This window comes from Manduca sexta, chromosome 25 (assembly GCF_014839805.1).
Source record: "Manduca sexta isolate Smith_Timp_Sample1 chromosome 25, JHU_Msex_v1.0, whole genome shotgun sequence".
NCBI classification, from domain to species: Eukaryota; Metazoa; Arthropoda; class Insecta; order Lepidoptera; family Sphingidae; genus Manduca; species Manduca sexta.
The window spans coordinates 7,737,776-7,750,035 of NC_051139.1; positions in this window are offsets into that span (position 1 = coordinate 7,737,776).

Here is a 12,260-nt window from a genome sequence, read left to right on the forward strand (position 1 = left end):
TTCAATGGAATTATTTGATGCAAATAGCACTACTACGTACAAATACCCGAGATAATATGTCTACTTAGAGAAAGTAATTAATTCTACAATAATTACTTGTTTTAATTTTCTACTTAAAAAGAATTATAGGCTTCCTATTTTTGATACTATCAACTATAATTATTAACTAACTATTAAGTCCTTCAATATTTAGAAAATCATGAGGTTCACCAACTTTGTACACGACAGCCCAATTAACACCACCACCAAGACTATCACAAAATCTCCGCATGAAACTACAATATTCACACTTTTTTAAGAAAACAAAAATCGGTTTGGACGGTTTTATGGCAGATTTTCAATCAGCCACCATAAAAGTAAGATTAGATAACCTATCCATTATTAGACTTATCTTAAATACAAATAACGTATTGTATTCTTTCTATAAAATTCTACATAATAATCACGAAAGCATGTGGAATCTGCTAACCCGTACTAGGGACGACTAAAGCCTAAGCCGTCTTAATACTAGAGATGCCTGGTTGACACAAATGATTGTATATAATATTGGTGTGGTATAATATTTTGTTCTTCGTGTGAATTGCATCAAGTTCATTCTCAACTGTACAGTAGACGTCATGTTCTATATTAATTGATTTTACCTCAAAGAGGTTCCTGAGCACAAACCCTTTACATAAGCACTTCACGACGTTAATCCCGTATGCCGTAATGTTAAGTACAAGTTCCACAACGGGATTTGTTAAAGCAGTAAACATTCAACTTTGTTGTAAGAGTTAAACAAGGCTTTATGACTACACGAATATTAAAGCAAATCTATGCTTATAGTGCTTTGTTCCTAATAAGACATATATTTTTTTTTATTTATTTATTGCATTTCATACAAAACATGTAAAGGGGGATTTAATGTTAATTATTTTTTGTATATATAGTTACTCATTATATTATTTATTTTAAGTACTGGCTGCTCTGATAAACATTACCCTGCTTTGAAAATGAGATAAAATTCTGTTACTTGACACTTGAGTACAGCGCCACCTATTGGCTCCAATTATGAATCTTAATCATTCAGAGACCCAATCGAAAACACAATTTTTTTATCAAAATCAATCTTACGATTTAGGAGTTTAGTGTTATACATACGAACAGAAGATTATGTACGAAATTTAAATAGTTTAATTTTCTGAAATTTAAATTTTTTTTGCGCATTTTTCAAGTTTTTCTTTTCTTGAGTACCTTCTACCAAGTATTAGAAAAATACAAAAATTAATGAAATCAGATAAGTCGTTCTCAATTTACGGTGTGTGTATTTTCCAAAGTAAATAGAGATTCATTTTTATCTTTAGATATGGATTATAAACTGTTTTTTTTTAACGCTGATATAGTGTAAAGGATTGCAACTGGTGCACTATTATTTTCGAATTAATTTAATTTTAAGTTGTACTAAATGATGAGACATGTACTACATCACTCATCTATTGGTAAATGCTTATTTACTTACATAGTACATTTTCCACCATGCGTATATTGACAGCTAACCTGTCGAGTACAGCGGTAGGTACCTACACCATTCAACTACTTTCTTTTAACATTCTCCTTTGAAATTTTCTTAATTAAAATACAAACTTAAACAAACCAAACAACTAGTTATTTATCTACTTGAAACTTTTAAAGTTAAAACATAAACTATTGAATAGAGCAGACCAACTTTTGGGTTTTAAGTTATTTTAGATTTTACGTTGCTCACCTACTAATTAAAGTGCGAGGGTTTCGACTAGCTTCTGCTTGCAGTTGCGCTTCCAATTAGTTCATCTAACCACCCTGCCAATTATTTACTATAAAAATTTCTAAGATCTAGATTTTGTCATTGAATTGTCATTATTCAATGAAAAGGCAATTTTTTTTTGCCTTGGGTTAGCTCTTTTAAAATTTCACCCTTCGCATCTGGTGAACACTCTTTCTGGACCTCACTGCAAGTGTCACCCAGTGCTGTGGGGTAATTTTGCTGTGTTCATATTAAAAGACTTCTTTAAGTATTGTTTAAGACTTTTTTCGTTTTATCGTCTATTAAAATAGAGCATAATTAGTACTCGTACGGTTCACATATGCGTGAACTAACGCGCGTCATTTCCGTAGTTATGTCTAGCGAATCGGAAGACCTGATACCAATCGCACGGTGATAGAATGAAATCAATTGAACGAGTGTTAGAAATTGACACGAAATATAAGTGGCATATGGTTTAATTTCCAGATATGTAGAGTAGTATTTTCTCGAATAGGTAAATAGTTACCGACATAATAAACTTTTTCGAATGGCTCTGCAAATTCCGCAACGTGCATAAAAACATGTGTTACGCTGACATTATATTCTTAGTGTGGAATTAAGGCAAGTAGAAGATGATTGAGGGCAAATATTAGATAATTGAGCGAGAATAAAAGGACTAAAGATTTGCGAAGGAATTGTGCCGACAAGCAATGATTGTTCGATGAATGGGAACCTTGTCGTCTAGAAAAAATCAATAATAAAATACATAAAATTGTCTTAACATAATTATTACCTAGTATAATATTGTTGGATGCATGCTGTATTTACCTATAATTGCTCTGGATTCATGTATATAAGCGTTGGTAAATAAAAAATATTTAAAAAAATCTTTATGTGACTTTTAGCTAACTCCTAGCATGCAATGCTAATCCTACAGTAAAAACGAATAGCAGTAACTCTGACATAAAATTAAAAATACAACGATTTTTATAGATACAATTACATTACAATTTTATGCATAATTAACATGAAGGATATATTTTATATCCGCCCGTATAGCGACCACCGTACACAAGGTGTTAAAATCCACCATAGCAGCCCACGTAAGTGTGTCGCGTTCCGGGAACAGTCTGTGTTTATCTAATTCCAACATGCCGGCATAATTCTGTCGACTGCCAAGAGGTAATCATCGCTTGTTAGTCGACTTTTTATTGGACTCTACTTATCGTGGAGTCACTTTGGCGTGCACGTATAAAAAAATAATTGTATTAAGAAAAATACTGTTATTTATAACCAAAAAATCTTTTAGACTATAATAAACAGTTGAGACATAGCTTATTCAATGCAAGAGTATTGTGTTAGACAGTGGGCGGATAACACCAAATAAGCCAGCCGTTTGTAAACAGGCACAATATTGTTTCTTCGTCTACAATGAAGTGTCGTGCGAGCGTTATATGAACTTGAAAAGACAATGATACGTAAAAAATACATACACATTTTACTTATTGAATTTCTTACTATTAAGGCTGAATTTCGAATGTCGAATAAGTTATTTATAGGAGAGAATAAAAGGTAAACAAATTAAGAATGTCAACAGTATGAAAAGAATATCCTGTTTTGTAACTCATATTCGTTCAATTTATAATTTATTTGTCCGATAACTCAACTGATGAATCGGTCCTTAACAGAGATTATATTTGGGTTGACATGTAAGTTCTATGCCATTGACTGGAGTAACGTGGGTCTCAATCTTGGAAGGAGTTTGATTTCAGAGGTTATTTATTTAAATCTTGAGCCGTCTGCGCCTTAGAGAACTCGTTAGACCTTGATTGTCAACTAGCGTGAGTAAATAAATGAATAGCTGACTCTAATTTAAATTTCGAACATGCATATCTATGGAATATTCATAGCATTTAATTTTATGAAGTTGTTTTGAAACGCTTCTCTGACATAAGCTTTTAATCCTTTTTACTGCCAAATAAAAATGAATAACTACAGCTCAAAAGGCAAAGGTTTTTGCGAAACTAATAACACATTCTGGCTGTGAACTGAGAGTAGCGTTTTAATAATTTAATTGAGAGTTCTAAATTAATTTTAAAGCTTCCACACAGCGGATAATGTCGAGTGGACGTATGTAAGACAAACTCACATGTCGACTCTCTGTGTAACGGAATACGAACAGTTCTGCTGTATGCAATTGTTTGTGTAAACAATTTGTGAATATTAACAATGAGTTTTGCTTCTGTTGTAACGTAGAAGGTTGTCGTGGTTTTACAGTAAAATAAGATTCATTTGGTGCAGATTTTATTTTAAATTAATTAGTGGAGAGAATATTAATGCGGCAATACTCACTTTGCTTTTGAACTAGCTTCTACAAGATAAAACCGATCCTATACTCTAGTGTTTATAAAAGAATATATTTTATTGCTTTAAATGACGAGATGAGCTTGCCGTTCGCCTGATGGTAAGCGATACGACCGTCCATTAACAGTAGGAACACCATCCAACACCTCGAACTACAAAGTATTTTTTGGTATCCCACTGCAGTCGCTATCATAAGACATGAGCCGTTAGGTCTTATGATGTCCAGTAGTTGCACTGGCTATAATATTTTTCAAACCGGACCACAACATTGACTACACACTGCTGCTTGGCGGTAGAATTAGATATAGCGGTGATACCTACCCAGGCGGACTCTCACATATGAAAAACCTGCCACCAGTACAACATCTGTTAGTTATAAAATACGAGGATACCAACCGAACAATTTAATTAAAATATAAAAGTAACAACACGTAGTTAAAACGCGATATCATACTTCCATTCGCGTACGATGTTCCACAAAGTGTAGTTAACCACATGTTTTTCGTCTACAACGTGTAAAAATGATATTGTCCTCAGTGACATTGCACACTTGAGGCTCGAACAACATCTTTACGTTACCAGGGAAAATAAAAGCACAGTCAAAAAAACATCAAAATCTCATTAGTTCCCATTTCATGCCGAGACGACACTACGGAAGCAGTATAACTAATGTACGGTAATAAACAGAGATGTGGAATGTCGTATTTCTTTTTATAACTTCTCTGCGCCATCCATTTTGTGGTTTAAAAGGTATCAACTCGGTACTGACGTGCAAATAACTTGGTGTTACTGTTAGGTACGTCGCAGTAGGTACAACATCCACACACTTCGGCGGAGTATGAGCTCTCTACATTATTTTGAAGAGTTTGTTTCATAACATGCAAGTTTTGTTACTATAGTTGGAGTGATGAATATAATTTGTATGAATATGAGATATTAATAGTTTGTTATCGCCATTTTGTGTTATAAATCTGGTGTAGAATGTGAATGTGTACACTTTGCAGCGTCTGCGCGTTGCCAATTTATCTATTTATTGACCCCTATGTAACAGTATAGCACTAATTGCAACAGAACGTAATGAATGATCATACATTTATTACGTTCTATTGCAATAAGTCTAAGGGAGTTATGTCCCTCCTAGGCAAATTTTGGCCACGGCGGCCAATCTCAACGGAGATGAACCAGTTACGCAGAAAGTATTATAGTGCACAAATGTTTGCAATACACAGGTGCACTCTTTGTTCCTTCACCCTCATAATCTATGCGACATGACCGGAAAGAGATCAGGCGCAGGACCAACGGTTTTACGTGCTTTCTGCGGCACAGGGGTATCCCACCGCCAACTTCTTGACTTTGGGCTGCGACTGAGTAATTTTTAAGGTGGAAATACCTAGTCGCAATTTATTTTGGCCCGCCCCGGGATTCGAAGCCAGGACGTCAGCGAAGTCGTCGTAGTCGTCAGAAGTAGTCGTAGTACTCGTTCCGCGTACGTATTACAACTACGTCACCGAAGCAGTCAACAGAACTATATGTGTGCGGATATAATATCGTTCGTTTGTACACAGAAGTGACTACAATTAACATGAAGAGAAATCTACTCGTTTATGTACTCTATTGCTTTAATTTGCATGACAATCAACCATTCTACTTAGCGGGCTTAAGGGGGTTCATCGGTTATATATTGGCGATTAGGCGCTTGGAGTAAGATGTTAAACGACTCATCAATAAAGGTAAAATAGCCCAAATCAATTGGGGAAGGCACAATATGGACTTAAATTTGCCATTAGTGCTTTAATTGTGTGAAGTGTGAAAATCAATAAATATTACATTACAAAATGTAAAATATGTATTAGCTGAAATTAAGAAAATTTTCTGAAAAGTTTTCGTTGTCGGTAAAGCTTTGAAATAAATATTTCCCATGTCAATTCCTATTACATAAAATTTTCCATTGCTATGATATTTTTTGTGAGCATTTGACGGTTATCCTTTTGTGATTGAAAATAACAATTACTTCGAAACAAATACCTCTTTATAAATTGACATATTACTTATATCAATTGTTGATACTGTGTAGGGTTCCTTAGGACTTTTTACCTAATTTTTATATTTATTTCAAGTCATAAGTAGATGAAAATTTTTAAAACTAGCCAAATGTTTCCTTTTACTATAACTGGTTACCACCATACCACTACTCTCATATGTGAGAGTCCGCCTGGGTAGGTAACATCGCAATGTCTATTTTTGCCGCCTAGCAGCAGTGAGTAAACTGAACATAATAAGACAACATCTCATGTCTCAGGACGACGAGCGCAGTGGAATACCAAACAATATTTTGTAATTCAAGTTGTTGGATGGTGTTTCTACTGTTTAAGGGCGGTCGTAACGCTTACCACCAGGCGAACGGCAAGCTCGTCCCGTCATTTAAAGCAATAAAAAATAATAATTATTATTTTTAATACATGTCACAAATATATGTATTGTTTTTAAAACTAGCCAAATGTTTCCTTTTATTCCAAACACTAAGGCGTTTGGTCAGGTAAATGCAATTCTCTTGTGCGCTCTTGTTCGCGTGCATAGTCTGTCTGTTACAATTTGCACGGAAGCTTTACTTGCAAATGTTTTTAAAGTAAACTTGTCTATATTTTCAACGAGTACAATTTTATTCATTTAAGATTGTCAAGAAATAATGAAAACACTGAGTATTTGAAATATAGTGGGAAGAGTTGTAACGATTTTCGAATCGTTTTGTTGAAATTGTCGTCTACATATTCGTTGTACTTAAGCGCTCAAAGTGATTGTCAAAAACACATATTTGAATCAGAAGACAATTTTTTCTGACTGTTTACTGTTTTATAGTGGAAGGAGAAATGACCTCATGGTTCAACTAATGCTTAATAATCACCATCGACCAACTCCAATTCCGGGAGTCATGATCGCGTCACGTATGTTTGGATAACAAAACATGGACATTCAACAATCTCACTGACAATACTCTTGATGTATATTCTATATATATCGATGGCCAATACATAATGTAACACATAATTATGTGATTGATCTATGAGTAATATTAGGTCGAGACGGGCAATTTAAGCTCTTGTCTGACTAGATCGCATAACTTTATCACTAATGATTACTAATTAGTTGATCTTATTACATTTACTGTTAGTTTTAAATAACTGTATCAGTACTAATACTAGCATTATTCCGGCTTAAATACGAACCTATCCTTCCGAATATTGATCTCTCAAATTATGATGCAACGTGGACGTCACGTATAAGATTTCTAAGTCAATTTAAGTTATAAATATATGTATCTCATTATAAGTAAATGTATTATATCTTTGTGAGAATAATGCTCTTTAAACCTAGATTTCTTGAAAACGCAAATCTCTGAAACCTAGAGTACTAACAGTATTTGGTTTCCGTGCTGTGTACGCTTATATTCTTTCTTTACAATTTTATTGTACATAGAACGAGTGCATTTTTTTTATTTTTACGAATCTCTTTGTTCATTCCATGCACTATTTTTGTGACAATGGAATCCGGTTTTTAGTCTTCGCTTCACTTGGCTGTTTTGTTTCTGTATAGTACAGAACGTTGTATAATCTTAAAAACTACAAAAACGTCTACAAAGGTAAGTTTTCAAGTTCTTAGAATAATTACGGGTAATTTAATTTGCTACGTATTTGAATGTGGTGGTTATGTCTTAATTGGTTTAAGGTTTTTCTGTCTAGTTTTTACACGCGGCTACTTCGACATGTAGGTAAATGTTTCTCTGAATTTAAATCGTAACAGCGTCATATTTCGAGATGGTATATAATCTATATTATCAATCCCAGATATATTCGTATGTTACATTTCATCTAAATAAAATTGATTTTCAATTCTAAAAACACTTATCCAAATTCCTTATCAAAGCTTTCCATTTATGTATAATTTTAGTACGATTAATTTTGCAATGATTTCAATAACTTAGCCTATTATTGTTCTTAAGCGCAGTTGTAATAATGTAAGTAACCATTATTGATTCGTCATTATCACAACAGCAGGAGGCCATTAGAACAAAAAGCGAAACAAGCTGGATTTCCTCCCAAGTGATCTAACAAGGAAATTATTGGAATTCCATTAGTAACAAACTAACTATGATACAGCGACATCTTGCGGTAGAATTTTAAACTATTATTCTCCACATCAATAGCTGTAGGTAGCATAAACATCATAGTTATCATGGATGACTATCATTTCAAAATGAAAATAAATGTACCGCAAAAACACGAAGTATTGTTATTTCATTTCGAAACTTGTTAATTACGCCCTTACAAACATTGAAACGCTTTGCCGTTGAAAAATGTTAGGTTCTTTGTCAAGTTGAACCGTGATTATTTTCCTCCAGTGTAAAAGAATTCCTTGCGGATTAATTACCTGGAGAAGCTTTTGCAACTTCTTTGTCTAATCGAAACACATTCCACTATCAACCTCAAGCTTTAATTGAAACGTTTGTATGGAATTTTTGTGGTTACATATACTTAGTTTGAGTTTTTATATTAAGTACACACAAAATTATTGGTCAGAAGGTATAATTTATTTAAAACTTAATTGATCACCTTTTATCTTTATTTTTTTTTAATGGATGATGTTTACATTTTCATAATACACACTCATTTTGTGACAAAAGTATATTTATACATAAATAATATAATATTTAATTCCATCGTCATTTATATCATTTTCTATTGAATTTTAATTCACTGATATATCCAACTTTCAATGGAATATAATAATAAATTTATTTCCTATGTCTATTTATATCAAAATCATTTATTATACTCAATAAATATCTATGGTTTGAGATGGGGCCCTAAAAATCATAAGCAGAAAATATTATACTTAATAAGCGATTATTTATTTAGTATTTCAATAAATTTCTATAATATGATAATTAAACTGATAAATATGATTCCCTCGTTACTAAGACGGGAAATTTGAAATGTTTCTCATTGAGAGACCGCTTAATAAGGTTTATTGGAAACATACAGATACATAAATGATTTTTGGTAAAGATGAATATATAATTAATATTATTAACTTTATAAATAAACGGCTTACTTTTTCTAGATCTCTAAATTCACATTATAAAAAATTTCTTATGTAATTACAATAGGTAGAGTTTCAAAACTTCCGATGATTTAACTATTTATTAAATCTAAACTACAAATACATACTAAGACTTAACTAATCTTTGTTTAATGTTTATGCGAATGTTAGACATTGAAATAAAACTATTTTACGGGTTTTATCGCGGTAATTTATATTATTATTTTCAATCGACGTTTATTTATTTATTTTATTTATTTAAACACTTTATTGTACATCAACACCGTAAGGAAAAATAAATATACAACAGAGATGATGAAACAACAGGAAGTACAAATGGCGGTCTTATCGCTATCGGCGATTTCTTCCAGACAACCTTTGGATGGATTTAAAATAACTAGGAATGAAACGAATGAGCGGTCATAATTTATGTAATAAAAAGGTTTGGAAAAACGATGTACTAAAGTATTAAAACATATAATATATCACATATATAATATACATATTTATATATTTACCTATACAAAAACTACATAAATATAAATAAAATAAATACTTAATATACAGTAATAAACTGTAAGAAAAGGAGACAGAATATTACAGTGACAAATAGTGTTGCTTAACGAGCCTTTTAAAAATGGGAAGAGTTTTGACAATTATACGAAAAAAAAAAATATATTGATGATACGACCTACGCAAAATGAGCTCATAGTTTCTTGACTTTAGGTAGATATTGTAACTTTGAATTGCGGACGACCAGCACCTCAGTCTGCCCCGTGACCATGAAGAGTACAAAGTCTTTGAAACGTTGGTAGAAAATAATATCATAAATAATAGCGATAAAATCCTATCGATAGACTTATCGATAGGTTATTTCATTGCCATACAGATTTCTATTTTTTATTGACGTTAACGATCGCAGAAAGACATCTTAATTACGGCCCTAGGTGTAGTGTCAGGTCCCGGGATGGACGGCAGTGTGTAGTTGACCTCATGCTGCCGCAGACGCCGAGGGCGTCCTTCGGAGCGCGGGGGCTTCTGAGCCCCAATAGGAGACGGGCCGCAAGGCGGCACCGTGCATAGGTTTGTTGTACATAGGTTAGGGACTCGACCCGGCGGTTGCCCGAAGGTCGTCATCAAATCCGGGCGGCTCAACGCCGGGCCGTAAGGCACGTTACCCCAGCATAACCGCCCAGTCGTCCCCCGCGAAGGCTGGACGGTAGTAATAAGGGACTTTCTCCGCGAAACAAAAAAAAAAGTGTAGTGTCAGGTAATAGCGGTTACAATTTATTAATTTGTATGTTTTAGTCTCAGAGTAAATATCTAAATACATATACAAATCAATTATTCGCACAACACCATGACACAAATAAATTATCAATAAAATAAAGAAATATAAATACACAAAAGAATAATCACACTTACATCAGAACGCATAAAAGAAAAACAATTAGATAAAAAAGAAAAAACAATAATTTCAAAGGACTAGTGTTTCGTCCCAAACGTTATGGTGTAAGTGCGAAACGGGTCCTATTTAGCACTCGTCAGTTAATAGTCATACAGTTTTTACCATATTGTAGCCAAAATATAAAGATGGCACAATCAGAATGCACTTAATATTGCACTAATATTTTAAGTCTTCAGAGACACAAGTGTGATGATATGTCAATTCATTAATTAATATCCTCGCATAAACAGTAATAACACAAACTCGAAAAGAGTAATAAAAATTAATTACTTCGCCAAAAAGAAGGTTGAATTTCAGTTCGCTCAATAAATGAGTGCTTAAACCGAGAAACAAATAAAAGGAAGAAAATAAAAAGAGCTGCATATTGTGGAACGTTCGCAGTCAATGGTTAACCGTAGTGTTTTACTGAAAACGAGTATCCGCCATTGGAACTCAGGAGCTTTTGAATGGAGAACGAAACAAATCCAATCAGCCGCAAACATTCCAGTTCCACAAACGGAAATGTTGTTACTTTTATAAATTTCTAGTTCCTTTTTATTGCAATTAGGGTTCTTAGCAAGTTTCTATTACTTTGAAGCGTCTCTGATTACTGGGTTAGTTTTAATTGTTACTCTTTCACACATTGGTCATGCAAAGAATGGAATAAACCTTTCATTTTAACACAAATAACTATAATTCCGGTTTATCAATGATATATATTATATATACATTCACCGAATATTATTTATCGATGTCACGCATGTGAGTATAAAATTTATGCATAATTAATACAAACTGACACAAAAATTGAAAATACCGTGGCTTATACAAATAATGAAACTCGTCGTGGTTAAATCCGTGACCCACTTCTGTAATTTCAGATGGTAATGCATTTCATTTCGGCGCTAACAAGAGGCCGGATATAAAATGAAATTTTTCGTCAACGGTACAGATGGACAGATGAAGTTTAAAATAAGGCCCATTTAGATCCCTTTAAAAACTTGTGAAAAGTTTCTTGTTGGAACGCTGGCGGCGTTACCGGTGCAAATTTAAAGTATGTATTACTAGCGCCACAAAACCGTGAGCGGAGCGAGCATGAGAATTCCATTACTGCTGTTGAAGTGACACGTTCGGAGCGTAACCCCGTGCCGTCATTCCGGCGCAAACTTGTCTTACTACGTTACTTGCAACTGCGACCGCTCTGCATTGTAACGCACAGCAATAGGCTTTGTTACAACAATAATCAAGTAATATTATACAGTTTTTTTTAATACAGCAAAAATTTGTATACTAATTTCTATCCTGCTTTCTAAACATAAAGACTCTTCGGTACCGAGTTCAATTTTCATATTTCAGGTAGGTAATCTTAATAAGATTATGTTAATACTATTCATTTGAAACTATTTTACCTGGAAATTCGAATCATAACCACAATTAAGCATGTTTAGCTTTAGTAAACTACCAATTCACCATTCATTTTTAATTAATAACTGCGGTACATTTATCTCTATTAAGTAGAATTGTATTACAATGTTACAAATCATATTCACATGCAATACATGGACCAATATTAATCCATCGTAAATAACG